Below are 24,072 nucleotides of genomic sequence, written 5' to 3'. Positions count from 1 at the left end.
TTCTCTGTTTGGCTTATTTCGCTTCACATTATACCCTCAAGGTCCATCCATGTTGTTTCAAATGTGACAATTTTGTCTTTTTTATGGCCGAGTAGTATTCCATTCTATATATACCACATCTTCTTTATCCATTCATCAGTTGACAGGCTCTTGGGTTGCTTCCACTTCTTGGCTATTGTGAATAATATTGGAATGAACATAGGGGTGTATAAGTCTCTTTGAATTGTTGATTTCAAGTTCTTTGGGTAAATACCCAATAATGGGATAGCTGGGTTGTACGGTATTTTTAATTTTTTGAGAAATTTCCATACTGTTTTCCATAGTGGCTGCACCAGTATGCATTCTCACCAGTAGCATAAGAGCATTCCCTTTTTTCCACATCCTTTCCAACATTTGTTATTTTTTGTCTTGGTAATTATAGCCATTCTAACAGACATAAGGTGATATCTCATCGTAGTTTTGATTTGCATTTCCCTAATGATTAGTGATGTTGAACATCTTTTCATGTGCCTGTTGGCCACCTGTATATCCTTGGAAAAATATCTGTTCAGATCCTCTGCCCATTTTTTGATCGGGTTGTTTACATTTTTGTTGTTGAGTTGTATGAGTTCTTTATATATTTTGGCCACTAACCTCTTGTTGGATATATGATTTGCAAATATTTTCTCCCAGTTGGTGGGTTGTCTTTTCGGTTTGTTCATGGTTTCCTTTGCCTTGCAGAAGTTCTTTAGTCTGATGTAGTCCCATTTGTTCATATTTTCTTTTTTTCCCTTTGTCTGAGTAGATTTGTTATTTGAAAAGATACTTCTAAGACTGATGTCAAAGAGTGTACTGCCTATATTTTCTTCTAGGAGTTTTATGGCTTCATGTCTTACTTTCAAGTCTTTAATCCATTTTGAGTTATTTTTTGTGTATAGCAAAAGACAATGGTCTACTTTTATTCTTTTGCATGTGGCTGTCCAGTTTTCCCAGAACTATTTACTATTATTGTGTTGCTGTTAATTTCTCCCTTTAGGTCTATTAATAGTTGCTTTAAGTACTTTGGTGCTGCTGTGTTAGGCACATATATATTTATAAGTGCTACGCCCTCTTGGTGGAGTGTCCCTTTATCATTATATTCTGCCCCTCTGTCTCTCATTGTCTTTTTTATCCTGAAATCTACTTTGTCTGATGTAAGTATGGCAAGACCTGCTTTCTTTCTTTGGCCATCTGCTTGGAGTGTCATCTTCCCTCCCTTCACTCTGAGCCTGAGTTTGCCCTTCGAGCTGAAATGTGTTTTGTGGAGGCAGCATACTGTTAGGTCTTGTTTTTCAATCCATCTAGCCTCTCTGTCTTTTGATTGGAGAATTCAATACATTTACATTTAGAGTGATTACTGATATGAGGGCTTAATGCTGCCATTTTATCTTTTGTTTTTCACTTATTCTGTATATCCTTTATTTCTTGTCCCATGTATTTATGACTGCCAGCTCAGTTTTGTGCATTTTCTATGATGGTTTTCTCAGTGTTCTCTTTATTTATCATTTTGTGTCCTTGTTCTGATTTTTTATTTAGTATTTACCATAAGCTTAGTATAAAAGATCTCATAGATGAGACAGTCTATTTTCTGATAGCTTCTTCTCTCCTTAGTAGTTTCCATCCCTTTCCCCTTCCCCACATTGTTGTCACAAATTATTCCATTTTGTGTTGTGAGTTTGGGATTAAAATGAAGTGATTACAGTTACAGTTGTTGCTTTCCTTCCCTTTATCTTTAATGTTATAATTAAGTGTTTGCTAACCTGTTCTGAATAGAAGGCTGCAATTTTCTGATTTTGTCTGTTTTTCTCCTTGCTCAAGGCTTCAGGTGAAGGAGGAGAGAGAGCTAAGACTGAAAAGAAATGAAGAAATTCTTTGAGAAATATCCACCTCCATTAGGAAATGCAACATAAGGATTGTGGGTATTCCCTGTAAACCCTGTCTTTTCTTTTTTCAGGTATGAAGGCCTTCTTGATCATTTCTTGAGGTGGGTAGTCGTTTTGCAATGAACTCCCTCGGCTTTTGTTTATCTGGGAAAGTTTTTATTTCTCCATCGTATCTGAAGGATAGTTTTGTTGGATAGAGTACTCTTGGCTGAAAGTTTTTGTCTTTCAGTATTTTGAGTATATCATTCCACACTCTCCTAGCCTGTAAGCTTTCTGCTGAGAAATCTGCTGAAAGCTTGACAGGGGTTCTTTTGTAGATGAATCTCTTCTGGCTTGCTGCCCTTAATATTTTTTCTTTGTCATTGACTTCTGCCATTTTTAATAATATATGCCTTGGAGAAGGTCTTTTTACACTGATATAATTAGAAGTTCTATTAGCTTCATTTACATGTAATTCCAGTTCATTCCCCAAGTTTGGGAAGTTCTCAGCTATTATTTCTTTGAACATGCTCTCTTCTCCCTTCCCTCTCTTCTCCCTCTGGAATACCCACAATCCTTATGTTGCATTTCCTAATGGAGTTGGATATTTCTCAAAGAATTTCTTCATTTCTTTTCAGTCTTAGCTCTCTCTCCTCCTTCACCTGAAGCATTCTATATTTCTGTCCTCTATAATGTCAGTTCTGTTTTTAAGGATTCTATGTTTTTTATCTCATTCATTGTGTTATTCATCTCTAACATGTCTGTTTGGTTTATTTTTAGAGTTTCAATCTCTTTTGTGAAGCATTCCCTTTGCTCATTAATTTTATTCCTGAGTTCATAGAACTGTTTTTCTGTGTTTTCTTGTAATTCGTTGAGTTTATGATAACTATTATGAATTCTCTGTCATTTAAACTGTAAATTTCCATGACTTCAGGATTGGTTTTTGGATACTTATCACTTTCCTTCTTGTCCAGAGTATAATGTATTTCTCTATGCTTTTTGATGGGGTGGATCTTTGCCAGTGCACAGTTGTAGTATCTGGTCACAGATTTCACCTGCCACCACTGGGGTTTGCAGGAACTGTGTTTTCTGAGCCTGCTGCATCCCCTGACAGTTGTGCCTGTCTGTTGGAAGTTGTGCTGATAGGGCTCTCTGTGTCTGGCTGTCACTGCTTCACACACACAGGTGCAGGCACTCTGGTGGGGATTCCTTGCCCTTGCCAACTGGCCAAGCTTGTGCACCCAGCAGGATCAGGGAGCAGGGGGTGCTTTCTTTCCCACCTGTGCCCCCATTCTGCATTCAGTGGAAGCCTGCCTGGGCTGCTTGGCTTGGTGAGGGTGACCCTGCAGTCACTTAGTCGCTTCAGTGTGGAGTGTTCCCATAGGCTGGGAAGCAACTCCAAGAGCAAAAGCATTCCCATGGAGGGCTGCCTTTTTCTCTATCTCCTCTCAGAGTTGTGTACCAGCTGCTGTGTGAGGTCCTGCACCCTAGATTGCTGCCACTGGGGAGGGGGAGGAGATCCGCTTACCTCCTTCAACTGCTTCCCTAGGGATCCAGTGCTCCCACCTTCAGACATACAGCTGCGGGGATTTCTCAGACATCCTATTGTGCTGTGTGGGTGTCCTCTGTTCATTAATGAATGTCGTTTTCATTGTATCTTAGGGGGGAAGAGCCTAAGAGAACAGCTCACTCTGCCATGATGCTGACATCACTCTCTAGCTTTCCTATATTGATTTTATATTCGAAAACCTTGCTCAACTCACAAGTTAATCCTAAGAATTTAGCTGTAGAGTTCTGGAAATTTTCTATATAGACAATTATGTCATTTGCCAGTAATGAGAGTTTTTCTTCCTTTCCATTTCTACATCTTTTCTTTTTGGTTTTCTGCCCTCATCTTACTCTGCTGGCTAGGATCTCTGGTACAATACTGAATAGAATTAGTGATATCAGGGATTTTTACCTTTTAAGAGTTAAATTGTATCTATTGATGCCAAGAGATGATTTTAAGTTCATCAGAATAATCTAGGAAAATAAGTTGCTTCTGCTTTGACATGTCTACCATAGAGAAAGCAATACTATTCTTTTTTTTAGTTTCAAATATTAGTGTTTATTCAAAAAGCATAAAACAATATATAACACAGAAAAGGAAGCAATATGAAGACAAAACAGAAAAGCAATATGGCATTATGTTATTAAAACAAGATAAAAGCTGTGACATTAGCCTTGTTAACCTGTAGACAATTAAGATCATCCAAACTGTGCTTTTCTCCTGTCACAGTGTGGACCTGTCATTGAGGAGTGGCTGTCCAGCCATATTCTACATTTCCAAACCCTTCCCCCTTGTACCAGATGTGGCTTTGTAACAGTTCTCCTCAAAGGAATGTCAGTGGAAGTGACTGAATGTCAGTTCTCAGGTTGAGGCTTTTCAGAAGCAAGCAAGGTGTGTTCATGCTCTCTCTCCCCAGCTGCTGGAGGACTCAAAGGCCCAGTTTATAAGGCCACCTATTGATCAAGAATGCTTTCACTGCACTGTTTCATTAGCAATAAATACAGTTTAATTAGGTTTAAGCTATTGTGTTTTTGGAGTCCATTTATTACAGCAGTTAGCTTTCCCTAACTAACATAGAAAATGGTATCTTTAAGTGGGGTATATACCAAACAAAAAATCTAATATGTATGGCAACTTCTTTGCAGCTAGACAGCAGGAAATGAAGAAACTGAGTAAAGGATGGTAAGACAGTTATGCCATGCAGTCACAAAACACTTAATAAAAATATTGCTTGCCAAAAGGAATCCCTGGTGATAGAAGCCAAAAAGTGGTTGTCTTCAGGAGAACAGGCAGGGAATTAACTGGAAAAGGGCAACTATCTGGAGTAATAGAAATGTTCTATATCTTATTTGGGGTGGTGGCTTACACAGGTGTATACAATTGTCAAAACTCACTGAACTGAATGCTGAAGAACTGTGTTTTTACCGTATGTAAATTATACCTCAATTTTTCAAAATGCCTGAGATAGCTTCAGAGGCAGAATGAGTGTCTACCAAGTCTATGGCTATGGGGAAAAGAGATGGAAAACAGAATATTAGAATAACAATATCAGTTGCTGCATTTATGGAGAATTTACAAAAAAGAAATGTGCACAGGCAAGAACTGACAAGTCTGAGAGTAGAAACGAACAATACAGAATCCAGAAATTTGGGGGCTCCCAGGTTACAAAAGCTGACTGCTTCAGGATTTTACACAGTAAGAGAGAAGACTGAAAAAGGCTTTGAGCAAAAATGGCCTGTTACGTTTTCTCAGGTAAACAGAGGGAAGTCAGCCTCGCTGCAGATCAGGTGAAATATGTTAGCTTCCCATGAAGCCTATTTCAAATGGCCATACAACAGTGCTCAGTAGGTGGAGAGTGAGGAATAGGTGTAAGGAAGCAAAGGAATAAATTAGGTTTGGGATTTTTTTGTGTAGTTTTTGGCTAGAGTAACCATATAATTTACTGTCCAAACTGGGATAGTTATGAAAGTGAAAGAGGGCATTATTACTTAACACGCACAAGAGATACAAACCAAGACTGTCCCTGCCAGACTGGGACATGCACTCATTGTATTACTAGCAAATGGAATTAACTACAAGAAGATACATCAGGAGCCAGCTAAGTTTCTGAGGGAATAACACTGCCAAAAACCCCACAAGTCTTGCCTATAAGCTTTAACGGAACCTTAATATAATGCTCAAGTTGCCAAAATTGCATGGGCAGAAAGTAGGAAACAAAGGTTATATAGCCTCCAAGGAGGGGGAATTCCCCAATGTCCACATAAATGTCACAGTGGAGGAAAATGGGCAAGGAAAACCCTTCCAGAAGGCACAATCAGGTCCTGGAGAATAATGAACGATGGAGTTCCTTCTACAGAGCAGGATCAGAGTCCATCAAGGGACATCTTCTACTCCAGGCAACGATTCTTCAAAATGCTTCTTGCCATCCCATGTTTGTTGTCACTATCAATATTTCTAATTCTAAATGTTCCCTCAGCACTGGGAAATTAAACACAAACTTGCAATTTTCTAATTGGGCCTAATGCAATAAATTATAGACACTGCACGTAATGTGACGGTGGTGAGAATAAGCCCAAAGAGTCTTTGCAAAGATCACTGAACTGACTGCCAGGAGGCCACGATTCTCATCCAACCTTTGCTATTAACTGGGTGACCCTGGATAAATCATGATTTCTCAGACCGCAGTTCCTTCATTTGTAAATTGAGTGAGAGGATGCCTTCCAGCTCTATAATTCTAATTTAAAATTCTTGACCTCACTGAGCCAAAAGAACTACAAAAATCCTCTACAAAATGTCAATACCTGGAGAATCTGTAACAGACTAGATGGTCTGGTTTTTATAGCAAAAGCAACTCAGCACAACTCTAAAAAGTTATATTGGCAAGAAAAACTGGCACTCTTTCATTTCTTGATTTTTCTATATTATTTTGGTTTCATTATAGTACATTAAGCAGTAAAATATAACTTTTTTTAAGTGGGAAAAGACAATTGCCTTGCATTTCATTAGGCTTTAGAAACTAATCCAAAAAGAGGAGAATTCCACTCCTAACTAAAAATTTCAATTCTTATGTAATATTTACAGACTAAAATATAGAATGTTTTAAAAATCCAAAAGCAATTTGGAAAAGACTTTTAATATAAAAAAATACCATAATAACATTTTATTAGTTATACAGTCAATAATAATATTCACTGAATCCTAAAAATATTTTTCAAATAATTAAAATGTGCAAAATATGTCTGCTGAAATTCAAATTTTGATGTTCCCTCTAATTTTTACAAGAAAATAGTATTCAGGACTCTGTCTCCTTTACTGATAAAAGACAAAGCAAAAACTAATATTCTTATATTGATACTTTGTTACTCATAATTATTTACCTTTATACATGTAAAAAGTAAGAGCCAAACATTTTAAGATTTTCTCACTTCAAATCACTGAAGTTGAGACAAATAAAAAATGGCAAACATTCTGCAAGTCCTGCTATCACATACCCTAGTTTCATCCATGAGATTCTAAATGAAGCACATTTATTGATTGTCACTGACTACAAAACTATGGATAGATGTTGGACCACCATGTAAAACAAGAAACATCAACTCCACAGTACTTGAGAAAAGATCACTTTAATTATCTGTTGAGTGAATTAGTGAATCAAAAAAATGAGGAACCAGACAGAATAAGCACCATGAAAATACCCCAAATCTCTGAAACACAAATTTGCAGAGGTACCTCAGATTAAACAAAAATTTAAATAAATTTAAATAAGGGAAGACTTTTAAGTGAAATATTTCAAATGTGCTAAGGAAACTATTCAGAGATATTTGACAATAAATCTCAGATAAAGGAAGATTTTTTTATGATTAAAAAGGGAAGCTTTTTTACGATAAAAATTAGGCCTTTAGAGAACACTTCACAAATTTAGTTGTTTCCATATCAGTTCTAATGTTGAGACGTCTCTGGTTTGTATACGACATTTTTTTTTCTTCTTTGGCAACTTTAAGGTTTCTCTCTTCCTTCTGTTCTAGAGAAATGTCTTATATTATTTCTTTGATAGTTCTTTTCCATTTTCTCTTGTATTAATGAGTTACTGGACCGCCTGGATTATGTCTCTATTTCTTCCTCATATTTATCTTTCAACACATCTAATGAACTTATTCAGCAATCATATTTCTAAATTTTATGAGTTATTTCTAGTTCTCTAATTTTCCTTTCCTTTAATTCTTGTTTTTTAAAGATTTTATTTTTTTTCCTTTTGCTCCCAACCCCCCCCCCAGTAAACAGTTGTGTATTTTCAGTTGTGCGTCCTTCTAGTTGTGGCATGTGGGATGCCGTCTCAGCATGGCTTAACGAGCGGTGCCATGTCTGCGCCCAGGATTCAAACCAGCGAAACCCTGGGCCGCCAAAGCAGAGCGTGCAAACTTAACCACTTGGCCACAGGGCCGGCCCCCTAATTCTTGTTTTTAAAAAAGATGCTGTTTTCTATGCAAAATCTTCTCACATTTTCAAAGATAATAATTACAGTTTGTTTCCTAAGCTTTCTACTGCTGTCTCTATAGTTTTTGTCTCCTTAGAGTTCTTTGTTTCTTTACTTTCTCTCTGCTTTCATATTGGAGGCATTCCCGAATATCCGGTGATCCTTGGCTGACTATTCCTATTTAACTGTAAATATAAGTAAAGCAAGATGGCAGCTCTGTCTGCGGAGTTGAGCTTGTTGAAGGTGAGCTTCACCAAAGAGCAAGTGGACAGCAAGCTGACTTCTCTGTGGGGGAACCACTACAGGTCTTTCTCTGGGACCATTCAGTTTCTAGAGAGAAGCCTCCAACATCCTATTTGGGACTTAGAAGATTGATCCTGGTGCTCTAAGAAAAGCGCAGACTTTCATTTAACTCCATTCTCCACTCTTCTGGTGTCCTGAGCCTAGATTCTCTGTAGTTTCAACCTCTCCAGAGAATAAACCTTCCATCTTCTAGGGTGTGGGAAAAGTAGTTATCTGGCTGGGGTGAGATAAAGACCTGAGTGTCCAACTGGTCCTTTTACAGACTTGCAGCTGAACATCTGTTTCCAGCCCCAGGCCTTACCTCCTCCTTCAGCCTAACCGGACATCTCTAATCACAGAGCCTTCTAAGGTTCTGCAAGGCAAAACTTCCTGTCCCTGGTACTCTCCTCTGTAGAAGGTCTTAGGTTTTTGCATTCCTCTACTAAGTCAGTCTCATACTTTCTGCGTTCATATTCATGGATTAGAGTTACTGATGTCACCTACTTTTTATCAAAGAGTTGAAAGTTTTGCTTCTTATTTCCTTTGTTTTGGATGGATGTTTTAATAGGAGAAGGCAGAAAGTTCTTTATTTGCCATCTTAAAATCAGAAGTTACAGTCTCTAAATTATTCCACCTCTCATTTGTAACGGTTTGAACTCATTACAGTTTTGGTCTGTGGAGCACACATCCCCATCTCCCTTCTTCTAATTCCTTTGGAGAAAGCCTCCCTCACTCCATGAGGCCCCAGTGGGGCTTTCGATCGCTGGCCATGCCCCTCTACTGCAGCATAGGAAAATACACCTGAGGCTGGTCCACCAGAGTATCCCATTCCCTGGGCCACAGTGATTACTCCTCACATGTGGGGTTAGTCAATCCACATCTTCTGTGAGGCAGAAAGATGGATGTTGGGCCTGAAAAGTTCTCTTTCTGTTGGAATTACTAAACTAGGAAGATGATAGTCTCAAGCTGCTGGTGGTCACGTTACCGATCACATGCCTATCTGAAGGATGATGAATAAAGAAACCAGCAGAGCTGAAAAAGAGTCCAGATGAGATCATTTGAGTTCCTGGCTGCACCATGCCTGAAGCCAGATGCACCTCTGGAAACCATAATTACGTAAACAATGAAGTTCCTTTTATTTTCATAAGCTGGCTTGAGCTGGCTTTCTTTCACTTGCAATCAAAGAAGTCCTGATGAATTCATCATTTGATCAAAATGTTCTAAATTGCAAATACCTGAACTATAAAACACCACTTCTTTGCCAAAAATTAAATAGCCTAACTTCTTTTATTAAAATAAAATCACAAATCATAAATAGCATACATGTATGTACCTTCTACCATTTAGGTAAGATACTTTGATTTTATTTAAATATTCTCATGTTTTCAGGGTAACAGTACCTTTGAGAATGAGGCATATACATTCTGCAGTACTACAAACCAATGGCCACTAACCTACAGAACAATTTTCTTCTACATACTTCAAAAAGTCTTGTCATTTCTTTAAACCTTTTCTATCAGAGTTCCCAGTTTTTAATAAAACTCCAATTGTGTAGTTATCTTACATAAAGGCTATGTGGGGAAATGAAATAACATATCTCAAAATATTTGCTCTCTTAGGAGGAAAAGTACGACTTAAATTCAAAGAATTCGTCAGCCTCAATCTCTGACCCAGAAACTAGAAACCAGGATAATTTCAACCCAAGGATTTATGGGAAGGAGGTAGATGGTAACAACATGTTTCCAAGGAGACAGGCAGGAATGTTAAGAAGTCACGTGTTCCTTGGACGCTCTCACTGGAGTGACTTCCCCACTATTATCTACAGGCCACTGTGCTCGCCAACCCAACAGCCAATGTCTCAGCTTCTGGGACTGAAGTTCTCACGTGGGTCTTTATCAGTCTCACATGCATCTAGAGGCTAGGCAGGTAATCTAAAAGAGAGAGGAGGCTAAACATTTTTAATGTATTACAATTATTTTGTTTGCATTAAAAACTAAATCTTATTAAAATTCCAGTCTCTGTCCTTTTTATTGTTTCAAGGTTTGTTTTTTATGCACCATTTCTAGCTACTATTGTGCCATAAGGGTATCTTAAATGATAATTTTTTTGGCACTGATAGTCCTGTATGCACAGAAATTGTGTATGAGCAAGAGCTAATAACAATAATGATAATAATACTTCACTTTACTGAGCATTTAGTATGGGCCAGGCTCTGTTTGAAGTGCTTTATGTATATTTCCTCATTTCATCCTTACTTCAACCCTAGGTGGCGGGTACCATTATCCTCGTTTTATAGATGAGGGTGTGGAGGCACTGAGAGGGGGAAACAGCTTGTTCAAGATCACACAGCAAATAAGCTGAAAATAAGAATCCAGGCATTCTGTCTCAAGGATCCCTGCTCTTAAACTTTTACTCTGCACTCCACAAAGAAATACACCATCTGTTGTGAGTTGAGTTGTGTCCCTCAAAATGTTATGCTGAAGGCCTAACTTCACCTGTGAAGTCACCTGCGAATGTGACCTTACTTGGAAATAGGGTCTTTGTAGATGTAATCAGGTTAAAATGAAATTATACTGGATTAGGGTGGGCCATAGTGTAATATGCTGTCCTTATAAGAAGAGGAAAATCTGGACACAGAGGGAAGACAGTCACGAAAAGATGGGGTCAGAGAGTGGAGCTATGCTGCCACAAACCAAGGACACCTGGGGCTACAGGAAGCCTCGGATCCTCCCCTAGAGGCCTCTGAGGAAGCAGGGCCCTGCCAACGCCTTGATTTCAGACTCCTAGCCCACAGAAGAGAGAGAGAATAAACCCTGTCATTGAAAGTTCCCAGGTTTGTGGTACTTTGTTACAATAGCCCTAGGAAACAAACACACTGTCTTTCACTCACACTATCAAGCTGTGATTTCCAATTTTCAGAGAGATCAGTATAAGTAACATTTAACTTCTCTCTTAATTCTATTTAAAGAAAATCAACTGCCAGGGGTGGGGCTGTGCCTGAAAGGCAAAGCCACCCATCTAACAGAGGTAATTTCTATTCCGCTCTAGCTCATTACTGCCACATGGAAAGGCAGGACCAAAGTTGCCAGATCTTACAGGTTTTAAGAGAATCCAGAAATCTGGATTTGTACATTAAATTAGCTAACAACAAATCAAATTAGTAACTAGTTAAAATAACACTAATTAATAACTAATTTATGTTTAAAACAATTACGTTAAAACAAGTTAAAACTTGTGCAAGCCAAATGTGACATGGACTAGCCACAATCTCTGTTTTGTGTGTTTGCTTTGCTTTCTACGTCTATTTTTCCTTTCACATTACTTGACCAGCCCTAACCAGAGACCTCATCCGCCAGATCTAAAAGCAGGCACAGCGCAGGCACTAGGAGCCATGTGGAAGTTAGCATCTTAGGATGAGGGAACCCTCTGTGGATGTACTGAGTGCGGCAGATGCAGGGGAGTACCACACATTTATGAATCCAAGGCTGAACAGGTACATTCTTCTGGATCCACATCTGAAGTCTAACACTGTTCCTTTATTTTGTCAGCTGAGCTTCCTAAGGAATTTGTCTTCATCAGTCCAATGTATAAGAGATGTAGAGCTTTAACTGGGTAAAGGTTTTGGATAAGCTTAAGACATGACGTTGGTACTTCTCAGACTCAGGGCCACTTCATTCATAGCACCATCCTTATTGTTTAATGAGTTCCCTAAATCGTTTATCTCTTATATGTATATGTGAAAGAAGCATAGTGAATTACAATAGGTCACAAGTGACTTTCAGTGTTCACCATTCTCTAACTATAAAACTTGTCCAGAAACATGGAAACATTTTTGAAAAGCAGTTTTACAAAATGTGACTTTATTACTCAGGCTTATTCAAAAACCTCAAAAATATAAAGAATTGTTCTGAGAATGTTGACATCAACTCTAGTCCAGTAAGTCTCTACTGCAACTTAGCAGCATTAGAATCTTCTGAGTACTCACGAGCTATGAACATTTCTTCAGTATCTACTAGAGTTCAGACCTATTTGACACAGTATAGAAACTGATGATTGCTCTGGTAAGTGAAAGGAGGTACCTGATATGTTGCCAGGACTCTCTCTGCTACACTGAGATATTAAGTTCTGTGATGCAGTTTGGCACACCATGGCAATTAAGACTTGAAAAATTGATCAACATTATTTGTGGAATGTTTATAGAGCAACATTAAGGAAGTGAAATAACACAAAATCTGTCCAAATCATCTCATTTAATGCTTTGGGAGGTTTTTTGTTTGTTTTGTGATGGAATTAAAAATCTCTCAATCTTTCATTGGTTTTTATACCAATAAAATCATACAGAAATTTCCTAGCTCATTATGCTCAAAATAATCCCAAATGGTCAGTAGAGCAGGTTTTATCCCTGTATGACAGATGAGGAAACTGAAGCTGAGAATGTTAAATAACTTATTCAAGGTTGTTAGTGACAGAGGTAAAGCTTATACTCAAACCTCCTGATTGTGAGTTCACTGATCATTCCCAACAAATTAAGACTTATAAGACCAGGCTGTTTTAGACAGTTGGACAGCCAGACCTGGGATCAAAACCTAAGTTCTTTTGCTGACTGGACTTCTGACCTCAGATAAATTTTTTAAACCTCCCTAAATCCCAATTTCCTCATTTATAAAACGGAGCTGGAACGACAAAATTCATAGAAAGAACATGGCCCAGGGTAAGCACTCAACAAATGTTAGTTCTCTTCTTCTCCTCCCCTCTACAGGATCCTCAAATCTAGCAGATCATCCATTCTCTGGTTAAACATTTGGATGATTAGTGAAGAACTTAGTAGTCAAAGAAAAGTAACTCAAGGGATGTGTAGATATTGATAACACAAAAATAAATTCATTGTCACAGGCAAAGAAGACCATAACAGAAATTGTTGTCATGCACGTACTATTATAGAGTAGCCAAGAGAGTAGTGTTTTTGTTTTTGTTTGTGAGGAAGCTAACATCTGTTACCAATCTTTCTCTTTTTGCTTGAGGAAGATTGGCCTTGAGCTAACATCTGTGCCAATCTTCCTCCAGTTTGCATGTGGGACACTGACACAGCATGGCTTGATGAGCAGTGTGTAGGTCCAGACCAGGGATCTTAACTTGCAAACCCTGGGCCACCAAAGTGGAGCACACCAACTTAAACACTATGTCACCAGGCTGCCCTGAAAGTAGTTCTTTCGAAAAATCCATGACGTTGAGTCTTTTTTTAAAGGGACAGGTCACATCAAAACTTCCTGCCTTGAGCTTATTCTCTGCCATCTAATAAACAAGGCTCATTGTTTCCAAACATAAAATACTCAAAATACACCAAAAAGGTATGAAATGTTTCCAAACTATAGTGAGGCTGAGACTCCTGAGTGTGGGTACCTTAGCAGCTGTCATGTCCCACATCGGCCAGGAGTGAGAGTCACCAGGATCATCCAGCTTGTCAGTGTCACAAGAGAACTTAACTTCTGACTCCTTTACATCCACTCTGCTGGCTCACTTGGGTGAGGGTGGGGTGGGGGAGCTCATGGACCAACACTAGCAAGGGATCGGCCTGAACGGGAGGTCAGGGGCTGCACTCACTGCGGATGTGGGTAAGAGAGAAGCATAAGCTCAGAGGAAGCACAGATGCTGTTGTCAGGAGGCATGCATAGGACCGCTACCAGAAAAATTAAGCAATTATCAAATTTGATGCTAAAAATATTTAAATGAACAGCATGATTTAGAATATGTCTTCAAATTTCAACTTAATGCTCAAGAATTGTGTGCCAAGAACTATGGTATATATGTGACTCCAGCTCTTGGCACAACCCTGCAGAACTGAGGCTGTTATTGCATATGTGGGTGGTTATTAAATGCTTTATAATGATTATGTTAAAGGTCATATTCCTCATACATATAACTTCACTTATTATTATGAGTTAGATGTGTACATGAGTAGACAATGGTCTCCTTCCATTAAATGCAAACTGGCTGAAATTACTGTTTAAGTTGCCAGGTTGTAAGAGAAAAGAGATCAAATTAATGAGGGTGAAGTTGTATAATCAGTTTATAAAACAAATCATGTCGAGGTCAAGGCTGACATCATCAACTCCCACACATCTAAGTAAACTTAAAAATGTGACTCTTCTCTTTTTTCCCCACCACCTCTGCTCTAATTCAAGCTGTTTCTTATTTCTCTTCTATTCACATGCAGTTGATGAATTATTTATCTTGGCAAACACCAATTTGATCATGTCACCCATCTCAGAAACCTGTGAGAGCTTCCCACTGCTTGAGGGACAGAGGCCCAAGTCCCCAGCAAGGCATTCACGGCTCTCCGAAATCTGGCCCACCCTTCTAATTCAGTGGTTCTCAACCACTAGCAGAGCTTTAAAAGATAAACAGGCTTATGTCTCATGCTCCAGAAATTCTATTTATTAGTTCTGGGGTAAGATCCAGGGACTTTTATTTTTAAAAATATCTATGGATGACTCTTGTTCACTGCCAGGGTTCAACCACTGGTGTAATTTTCCCACCTATTATTTCACCCAACATGAACTAAACTTTCTGTTCCAGCCAGTAACGCTTTTGCCTTTGTTTGTGTGTTTCTAGTCCTCTGTTCATGCTGTTAATCCAACCTGGCATATCATTTCCTCTCCTGGCTCTTTATGTAAATCTTCACCATTCCTCTAAGACCATATGAAATCCCACCACTATCTGTACCACCAGGGTGAATCACAATGATATTGCCATTCTGATAATCCTAAGAGCATTTGTTACCTTCACGAAGTATATTATGGCAATTAATAACGTAGTGTTTGCACTGTGTTACTTTCATACTTCCCTCTCTATATTTCAGGCTCCTGGAGGGAAAGCAAACGTTTCATAATATCTTTGGTTCTCATTCCTTAGCCCTTGGCATTTACGACAGTACTAAGCATGAAGCAGACATTCACTAATGTGCTCAAAGCTTACGATGACTGAACAAATTAAATTCCCTAAAATTTATCAACTGTTTTTCTTATAGCCAGACAACATAAACTGTCAACCTCCAGGGTTGTTTATGCATACACTGACATGTTTTGCATGGGAAGCATTACTATGCCCATGTAGAAATGAGAGTCACTTAGTCAGAAAAACTGAGGTGATGTCAAATATAGGATTGATACCTATAGAAGTGTTTTTCCTATGTATAGAAGTATTTTCCATGTTTACATATTCAATTCTCATAAGTTGACAGAATAACAAAGTTGTAATAGTAAAACAGTTCCTAACCTGTCAATACCTGACTTAAAAATGACCCACCTTGGGGGCCGGCTCCGAGGCCAAGTGGTTAAAGTCCCACAGGCTCCCTCCGGTGCCCCAGGGTTCACGGGCTGAGACCCTGGGTGTGGACCTATTCTCCACTCCTCAGCCATGATGTGGAGGCATCCCAAGTACAAAGTTGAGGAAAACTGGCACAGATGTTAGCTCAGAGCTAATTTTCTTCAGGCAAAAAAAAAAAAAAGAGGACTGGCAATGGATGTTAGCTCAGGGTGAATCTTCCTCACACACACAAAAAATCATTAGAAGAGCACGTGTCCCCTTGCCATAATTTAGAACACATGAGTATAAGTAACCTAAAAGTAAATGCCTCTTATGCAAATATTGAACACTAAAAAGCTACTGGTGTGAGAGTGTCCACTATATTAGCCACTGCCAGAGCCCCAGCTCAGGCCCTCCTATGGCTCATGCTGCCCAGAAAGTTACTGTTCTACTTCTAGGGCATGGGAGATATGCTTCCATATCCACAGCTAGAATTTCTCTACAAAACAGTGGTATCCATGGTGGCCGCCTGTAGTTACAGCAGCAATGGGACTTATGAGTTAAACGGTCTTGGGAGGGCTGGCGGAGAACCTAACCACTATTTACAACATTGCTTTTGTGGAAAAATGCTTTCTGCATTCCAAACAACAGAATTAGACATGAACTGTTGGAATACAGTTTATTTCTTAGGGAACTGACTGTATCTTATTAATTACACTATGGTCAGCACTTTCCTAGGATAAGATGGCATCATGGAGGTCTGCCAGGAGTGCATAACAGGAATGAGTAGTTGCCATGCATATGGACTGTATGTGGCTATAAGGATGAAAGACAGAGGAGATGATGAGAGAAAGATCCAGGCACATTCTTAATTTATTAAACAAATATTTACTGAGCATTATTAAAGCCTATGCTGAATGCTGTGCGAGACAAAAATAAGTCAGCCAAGATCTTTGATTTTATAGTCCTTACAACCTAGGATGGGAGATAAGACAGACATACACACAAGTAACAAAGCTGCATGGTAAAATGTGCTATAATAGTAATAAAAATAAAATATTAGTTGAAGCCAGGAGAGAGAGGGAGAGCTAGTGCTTCTCGCTGGAGCTTCTAGGGAGAGGTTCACAGAGGAGTCTGCACCTGGGCTGAGCCTTGAGGGCTTGCACAAGGTTTCAACAGGCAGAGGAAACAGCAAGTGGGGAGCAGGGGACATCATAGAAAAACATCAAGAAAAACAGTACAAGTCAAGACACAGAGATGTGAAGAACACTGAGAGTTCAGAGAATAGGAAAGAGTCCAGTTGGCTAAAGTAGGGGATACTTTTAGGAGCTTGGGAGAGGGCTTTGAATGCTAGGCAAAGGAGCATAGATTCCATCCAACAGTGAATGGAGAGCCATTAAAGAGCTTTAAAATTCTTGAAGTGGTTCTACATGCAGATCTATCTGGCAGCAGAATACAAGATGGAAGAATAATAGTTGAAGTTGGTTGAGATGACGTTCAAAACTAGGTTTTTAAATAAATAAACATTTCTCTTTTTTTTTTTTTGAGGAAGATTAGCCCTGAGCTAACTGCTGCCAATCCTCCTCTTTTTGCTGAGGAAGACTGGCCCTGAGCTAACATCCATGCCCATCTTCCTCTACTTTATATATGGGATGTCTACCACAGCACAGCTTTTGCCAAGCGGTGCCATGTCCACACCCGGGATCCGAACTGGCGAAGCCCGGGCCACCGAGAAGCAGAACGTGTGCACTTAACCTCTGCGCCACCGGGCCGGCCCTAAACAGTTAAACATTTAGGGTTCAAGTGCTAGTTAATTACTGAGTATCTCCCTTTAACGACTGAGAACATATAAATCATTTAGAATAGTCATACAAAGACTTAAAAAACTGAAAAAAAAGAACATTAGCTACAATGGAAAAACTATTTTAAAAACATTAAGCGTAGCACATAGTCGGGACTTGATAGAAAATAAAGGATGATTTTGAGGTGTTAGTCTCACTTTAAAAATATCACATTTAAACATTATATTTTTGACAAGCAGATGAAAATTTCATAACAAATCATCGTTCCACTATTTTCCAAGAGCAGTGATTCAATACACAAGGTGACCATAAGATATCCTGAGAAATCTGAGAGCTGACAAAGCATCAAAGGCAGTGCACTTAATTCTTTACATTTTAAATCGATCTTGAGCTGATGCTAAGATGGATACGCGCAGACTTACTTGAAGTGATCTGACTTAGTAAATGTCTTCTAAACTTCAGATTTTCAGTACTGGATGAGACGTGGCATTCATCTTTATCTGAAAACAAATGTAACAGAAGTAGTCAAGTTGAAAGAATTGATAGGTAGCTTATAGAAGCCGATTACATGATTATACATTAAAAGACCATAAAAGAGTTATACGAAGTCCTATAAAATTGACATTACTTCTACTATGTATAATTTAAGAACCTAAGATGAAAATTTCAAGCCATGCTCAAAGATTTCCAAAATAGGAGATATAATACATCCCCTTCATATATTTAGACGTCAATCTCCTAAAATTCTGGAGAACATAGTATGAGATATTTAAGCCTGACTTACACTGAATTAAAATTTAGCCAATAATCAAGCCCTATTCACTACTACATCATGGAGAACAGGGAGAGATGAAGTTGAATAAGAGAGAGTTCCTGTACTCAAGGAACCCACAAACCCCAGGAGAGACAGACAAACATGAATAACTCCATATCAGTGCTGATATGGTAAGTGGTATAAGGTGCTACGGGATTTTGCGAAGGGTTAATTACTACAGGGAAAATATGGGAAGGCTCTGTGTTATGGACAGAATTAAGTCTCCCCCAAAATTCATGTGTTGAAGCCCTAATCCCAGTACCTCAGAACGTGACTGTATTTGGAGATAAGGCCCTGAAAGAGGTGATTAAGTTAAAATGAGGCCGCTAGGGTGGGCCTTAACTTAATATGCCTGGTGTCCTAATATGAAGAGATTAGGACACACAGAGAGACACCAGAGATGTGTGCACGCCATGGAAAGACACAGTGGAAAGTGAGAACACAACAAGAAAGCGCACATCTGCAAGCCAAGGAGAGAAGTCTCAGAAGAAATCAAACCTGCTGACACTTGTTCTTGGACTTCTGGCTTCCAAAACTGTGAGCAAATAAATTTATGTTGTTTAAGCCCCCTAGTCTGTGGTGTTTTGTTATGCAATCCTAGCGAAGTAACATACTCTGTAGAGGCGAAATTTAAATAGAGTTGTAAAGGAGATACAATTTTAACAATCAGATAAAGGTAAGGTTTAGAAATAAACAACATTCCAGGAAGAAACAAAAATGACTTTCTTTTAGGCATAGAGGCCACAATGTACAGTGCGAGCTCAGAACTAGTCAATACACTTCCATAATAAGAGTATAGTTTGCGGAGAAGGAAGTGAAGAGGTGAAGTAGGAAGCCGGGGAGGCAGGGAGGGAAGCAAGGAGGAGAGGAGGAAGAGGGACCAGGAGACTGACAGACCAACAGACAGAGAAGGACTGCGATCTGGAGTTCAGGTCATACTGTAAAAGGGGTTGAATACTACATTCAATATATAGGGTTTTATTTTACATATAAAAGGAGCCATCAAGGGTTTTCAGCAGAAAACCTTTCAAATCTGTATCTTGGAAAAATGACTCTGGTTTTGCAGTATGCATTACTGTGAGAAGACTCAGAAGGCAATGAGACCTGTTTCGTTACTGAAATAGTCAAGATAGGAAGAAACCAGGGCAAATGCAATGGAAATAAAAAGTTGAAACTTCAATGAAGATGTGCCTGAAAATGAGAACCAGAATAACCACCCCATCAGTTACATGAGACTGAGAAATAGAACAATTACCATCATTCAGTTATAGTTACAGTGGCAGAATGTCTCGGGCCTCAGCAGACCTTGCTCTTCAACCACAATCATGTGTTGTTTGCATCAACCATTACTTCAGTAAGTCAACCAATCCAAAGAGTCACCTCACTTCTGATATCTTACCCTAGAACTTCAGAGCCCTGCCTATACCCAACAAAAACCCTAAACTCATTTCTTCCACAGAGGCACCATGTCAGAGTCATCTGTGTGCCCTCTCTTGCTGCAGCAAGCCAACAGAACAGTTTGCTTATCTCCTAACATTATTTATTTGAGAAGGTGGCTTTCTACAAAATATTGATGTCCATCAATGGAGTCAAGGAAGAAGAGCAACAGCAGGGAATACCCTGTTCTGCCTTTTCAGGACAGAGGGAGGACTAAGAAGAACTTAACAGTTACTGGTGACCCTAGAAAGAAATTTCAGGAAGGCAATGACAGAGAACAAAAACTCCCAGCAACTGAGAGATTAAAGAACAAGGAGAAGAAGTGGAAGTAACTAGTAAATGTTACTCTTTTAAGAAGCCTGGCATTGTATAAAAGTGAAGCTGAATCTTTAACAAGATTTTTTGTTATTTCTATTGTTTCATTTTTAATGCTAGTAAAAGGAAGACATAAGAGTGATAAATAATGGAGCAAATTCAAGAGAAGATGGGGACAAGAACTCTGTTATGCCACGTTAACATGTTAAGCCATGTTAAAGAGAGAAACAGTTCTTTCTCTACATTTAGAAATGAAGGAAAGGTTGAGTGACGAATATAAATAAAAATTGTGTGTAAGGGGGTCAAGTTGAGGGAGTTAAGGTCCAATGGCAAGACCATCTATTCAAATAGAGAGGGAGAAGGAGGGAGGGAAGGAAAGAGAGAGAAGACAGTATTTGAATGAATACCTAAAGAAGAGAAAAAACATTGCTGGAGAAGAGGAGAAAGGAAAAGAGAGGCGGCTTTCAGTATTTGAGATCATGCAATGATTCTGGCTAATAGAACTGAGCAAGTTAAAAAATAATGACTTCTGAGTATCAGAAACTCAAAAACATGAATAAAGAGAAAAAGATCATAAGCACATAGTGTGGCATGGAGAGGACAGTCTCAAGTCTGATACCAACATGACTGAGGAAGCCGGCATGGGGTCCTGGAAGTCAACCAATAACATGAATTGGAAAGGGGAGATGACAGACTAAGATTTGGAAGAGAAGGAACTGATGAATAAAGGTGACACATGGATCACTGATTGACAGTGAAGAGCAAAAGAACACAGCAACCTTCCTTTAAAATCTAGAGTTAACAAAATTCAATACTTTTTCTTGAGATGGCTGTGAGAAAAGTGGCACTGTCTACGAAAACCAGGTTTACATTTCTAGGGAGGAGAATGAAGAAGAGTTCTGGGAAAATACCAAAGTTATAAAAACTGTTTCAAAATAGAGCAGGAGGTCCAGATGATATGAGGAAGTGGAGGTAGGTCAGCAGTGAAACTGTGGGTTCCACCTGAACTGGGTAGGTAAGAGAGCACAATAAAAGCAGGGCTTCACCTGGGTTGGTAATTAACAAAACAGCATTCCTTCTCTTTCTCTCTGCCTTATCTGTTTAGTAAGATAGGGCAAAAGGCCAGCCACATATGTCACCACTCTCTCACTCTCTCTTAACTTGTTCCCCCAAATGCACATACATTCTCCTCTCTTCCATACAGTAAACTCAACAGAGCCAGTTAAGTCAATCCAATTTGAATTGGTAGGAAGACCAGACCCAATTTCCCCATAAATAAAGTTGACATTTTTATTCTGAGTTATATCTACTTCTCAAACAGTTCAGATGTCGTAAGAAGAAAAACGTGGTTTAATTAATTGGTCCTCTCAAACTCCAACAACAGATGTGAATAAATGGAAATCAATCTGAAGGAAACTATATGGAAAGTGGATTGAGTGTAGAACTTGTCAGCCTCAGTGAAGTTTTAAATTTCCTAGAAACATTCAAAGACCTAATACTGAGACCCAATTCAGTTGAAGACTACTATTAGAGGTGAGGAGATTTCTAATTATGGATTCAACGCTTTTAAAAGATTAAGCACTACTCAAAATTGTTACTTCTTTTTGTGTCACTATGGTAAGCTGTATTTTTCAAGGAATTTGTCCATTTCATATAAGCTGTCAAACGTATTGACATAAAGTTGTTCATAATATTTTCTTATCCTTTAGATATTTCCTGGATCTACAGTAATGTTTCCTTTTCATTCTTATATCGCTAATTTGAGCTTTCTCTTTTTTTCTTATTAGGGATTTATCAACTTTACTAATCGTATCAAAGAAACAACTTTTGACTTTGTTATTTTCTCTATATCTTCGTTTATCATCAGTTTACTTCCAGTTTATTTGAATTTAATTTGCACTTCTTTTTGTAGCTTTTTGAGATGAAAGATTAGATCACTGATTTTCAAGCTTGCTAATAAGCATACGCATTTAAAGCTATACAGTTCTCTCTAAACACTACTTTAATTGTGTCGTAAGTTTTGACACTGATTCAATTCAAAATATTTTGTCATTTTTGTTGTGAGCATTTCTTTGACCCATGGGTTATTTAGAAGTGTGTTGCTTATTTTCCAAGCAAATTGAGGATTTTTTAATCTTTCTGTTATTTATTTCTAATTTAATTCCACTGTGGAATATATAGTGTATGATTTCAATCCTTTGAAATCTGTTGAGACTTGGTTTTTGGCTTGGCACATATTCTATTCTCACATAAGTTCCACGTACACTTGAAAAGATGTGCATTCTGCAGTCGTTGGGAATAATGTTCTATAAATAGCAATAGGTCAAGTTGGTTAAAAGTATTAGTTAAATATTCTATAACCTTACAGGTTTTCAAAAATCTGCTTGCTACATTAGTGGTTGAAAGAAGATTGTTAAATTCTCCAACTGTGATGTTGATTTGTCTACTTCCCCTTTGTGTCAATTTTACCTTTATATATTTTGAAGTTATATTGTTAGGAACATATAAATTTAGAATTATTTCGTCTTCTTATTGAATTAACACTTTTATCATTATAAAATGCTCCCTTTATCACTCATAATACTTCTTGCATTAAAGCCTACTTTATCTGATATGAATATATCAGATTATAGTGTTTGCACAGCATACCTTTTCTTTTCTCCCCATATCCTTTTACGAATGTATGTTTTGTGCAAACTATATATAGTTAGGTCTTTTTTCTAATCTAGTCCAAAAAAGTTTTTGGCTTTTAACTGGAGGACTAAGTCCATTTACATGTAATCAATTACTGATATTTAAGATATCAATTACCAATATTATTTACCAATATTACTGTTATTGGTTTTCTATTCATTCCATCTGTTTTTTCTTCTTTTCTTCTTCTCCTTTTGATTAATTCATTTTTTATTATTCCATTTTATCTCCTGTTTGTTAGCTTTTTGTTTAAACATTTTTGTAATTTTTTAGCAATTATTCTAAAGATTATAAATACTTCTTTGACTTATTGCAGTTGACTTTTACCACTTCCTGAACAAGACAAAAATATCAGTTTGAGGCCATTTACACCTACCCACCCTTTTTCTATTGTTTCCATATATTTTATGTCTATATATGTTTTAAGCCCCACAAGACAATGTCATGGCTGCTTTAAATACTCAGAAATCTTTTATATTTACTCACAGATTTATGCTTTCCTATGCTCTTCAATATATCCTGAGGTTTTATGGTTCCATTTGGGATCATTTTTCTTCAGACTGAGTAACTTCCTTTAGTATTATTGTAATATGGATCTACCTGTGACAAAGTCTCCAATCTTTGGTTTAAAAACATTTTTATTTTGCCTTCATTTAAAAAAAATTTTTATTGAGTATAGAGTTTCAAGTTGGCAGTATTTTTCTTTTCTGCATTTAAAATTTAAAGCTGTTATTCCACTGTGTTCTAATTTTAATAATTTATGTAGAACAGTCAGCCATCAATCTTATTGTTGCTCCTTTGAAGGCAGTGTGGTTTCTTTCGGTTGTTTGGTTTTAAGATTTTCTCTTTATATCTGGTTTTCACAAGTTTCACTATGTTGTACCTATGTGGTTTTCTTTACATTAATCTTCTTTGGGGGGGTCACTAAGATTTTTATGCTTCTTGAATCTGTGTATTGCTATCTTTCAACAGTTTGGGAAATCTTTGATCATATTTTCAAATATTGCTCTTGCTTATTCTCCCCTCCAGGGACTCCAATTACATACATGTTATAGGAAATGACTCAATCCCATATGTCTCCTATGCTGCTTTGTTCTTTCCATTCCTTTTTTTCTCCTGTGCTTTAGCTTGCACATTTTTCCATTGAACTGTCCTTGAGTTCACAGCTTCTAGTTATTTTTTGCAGTCCCAAGTAGGTGCTATTCAATTCAAATCTTAATTTCAGATATTATATTTTCAGCTGTAGAATATTCACTTGATTATTTTTCTATAGACTCAAACTTTCTGTTGACATTCCTCATCTTTTCATCCATTTTGTTAACCTCTTCCTTTGCTTCTTTTAATATATTTATAACAATTATATAATCCTTGTTTGGTAACTCCTGAATCTATATCATTGGTGGATCTGCTTCTGTTGTCTCTTCTTTGGACACGTTTTCTTTCTGACTTTTCACATGTCATATAATTTTTTAGTGCATTTTTAATATTGTGATGGTAACCACTATAAAACTGTAGTTGAT

General features: G+C 38.0%; 1 protein-coding gene across 2 annotated transcripts in view; it reads right to left on the bottom strand.

The window, feature by feature from the left end:
- ZNF438 (zinc finger protein 438) overlaps positions 1 to 24,072 on the bottom strand; it is a 185,180-nt gene that overhangs the window by 84,064 nt on the left and 77,044 nt on the right. For both annotated transcript variants that reach the window (XM_046679420.1, XM_046679419.1), the window contains exon 3: positions 17,715 to 17,792. The gene's annotated coding sequence lies outside the window, so the exon portion shown is untranslated. The remainder of the gene's footprint in view (positions 1 to 17,714; positions 17,793 to 24,072) is intronic.

This window comes from Equus quagga, chromosome 12 (assembly GCF_021613505.1).
Source record: "Equus quagga isolate Etosha38 chromosome 12, UCLA_HA_Equagga_1.0, whole genome shotgun sequence".
Taxonomy (NCBI): domain Eukaryota; kingdom Metazoa; phylum Chordata; class Mammalia; order Perissodactyla; family Equidae; genus Equus; species Equus quagga.
The sequence above is the reverse complement of the archived record's forward strand: the minus strand, read 5'-3'. Positions and strand labels throughout refer to the sequence as shown.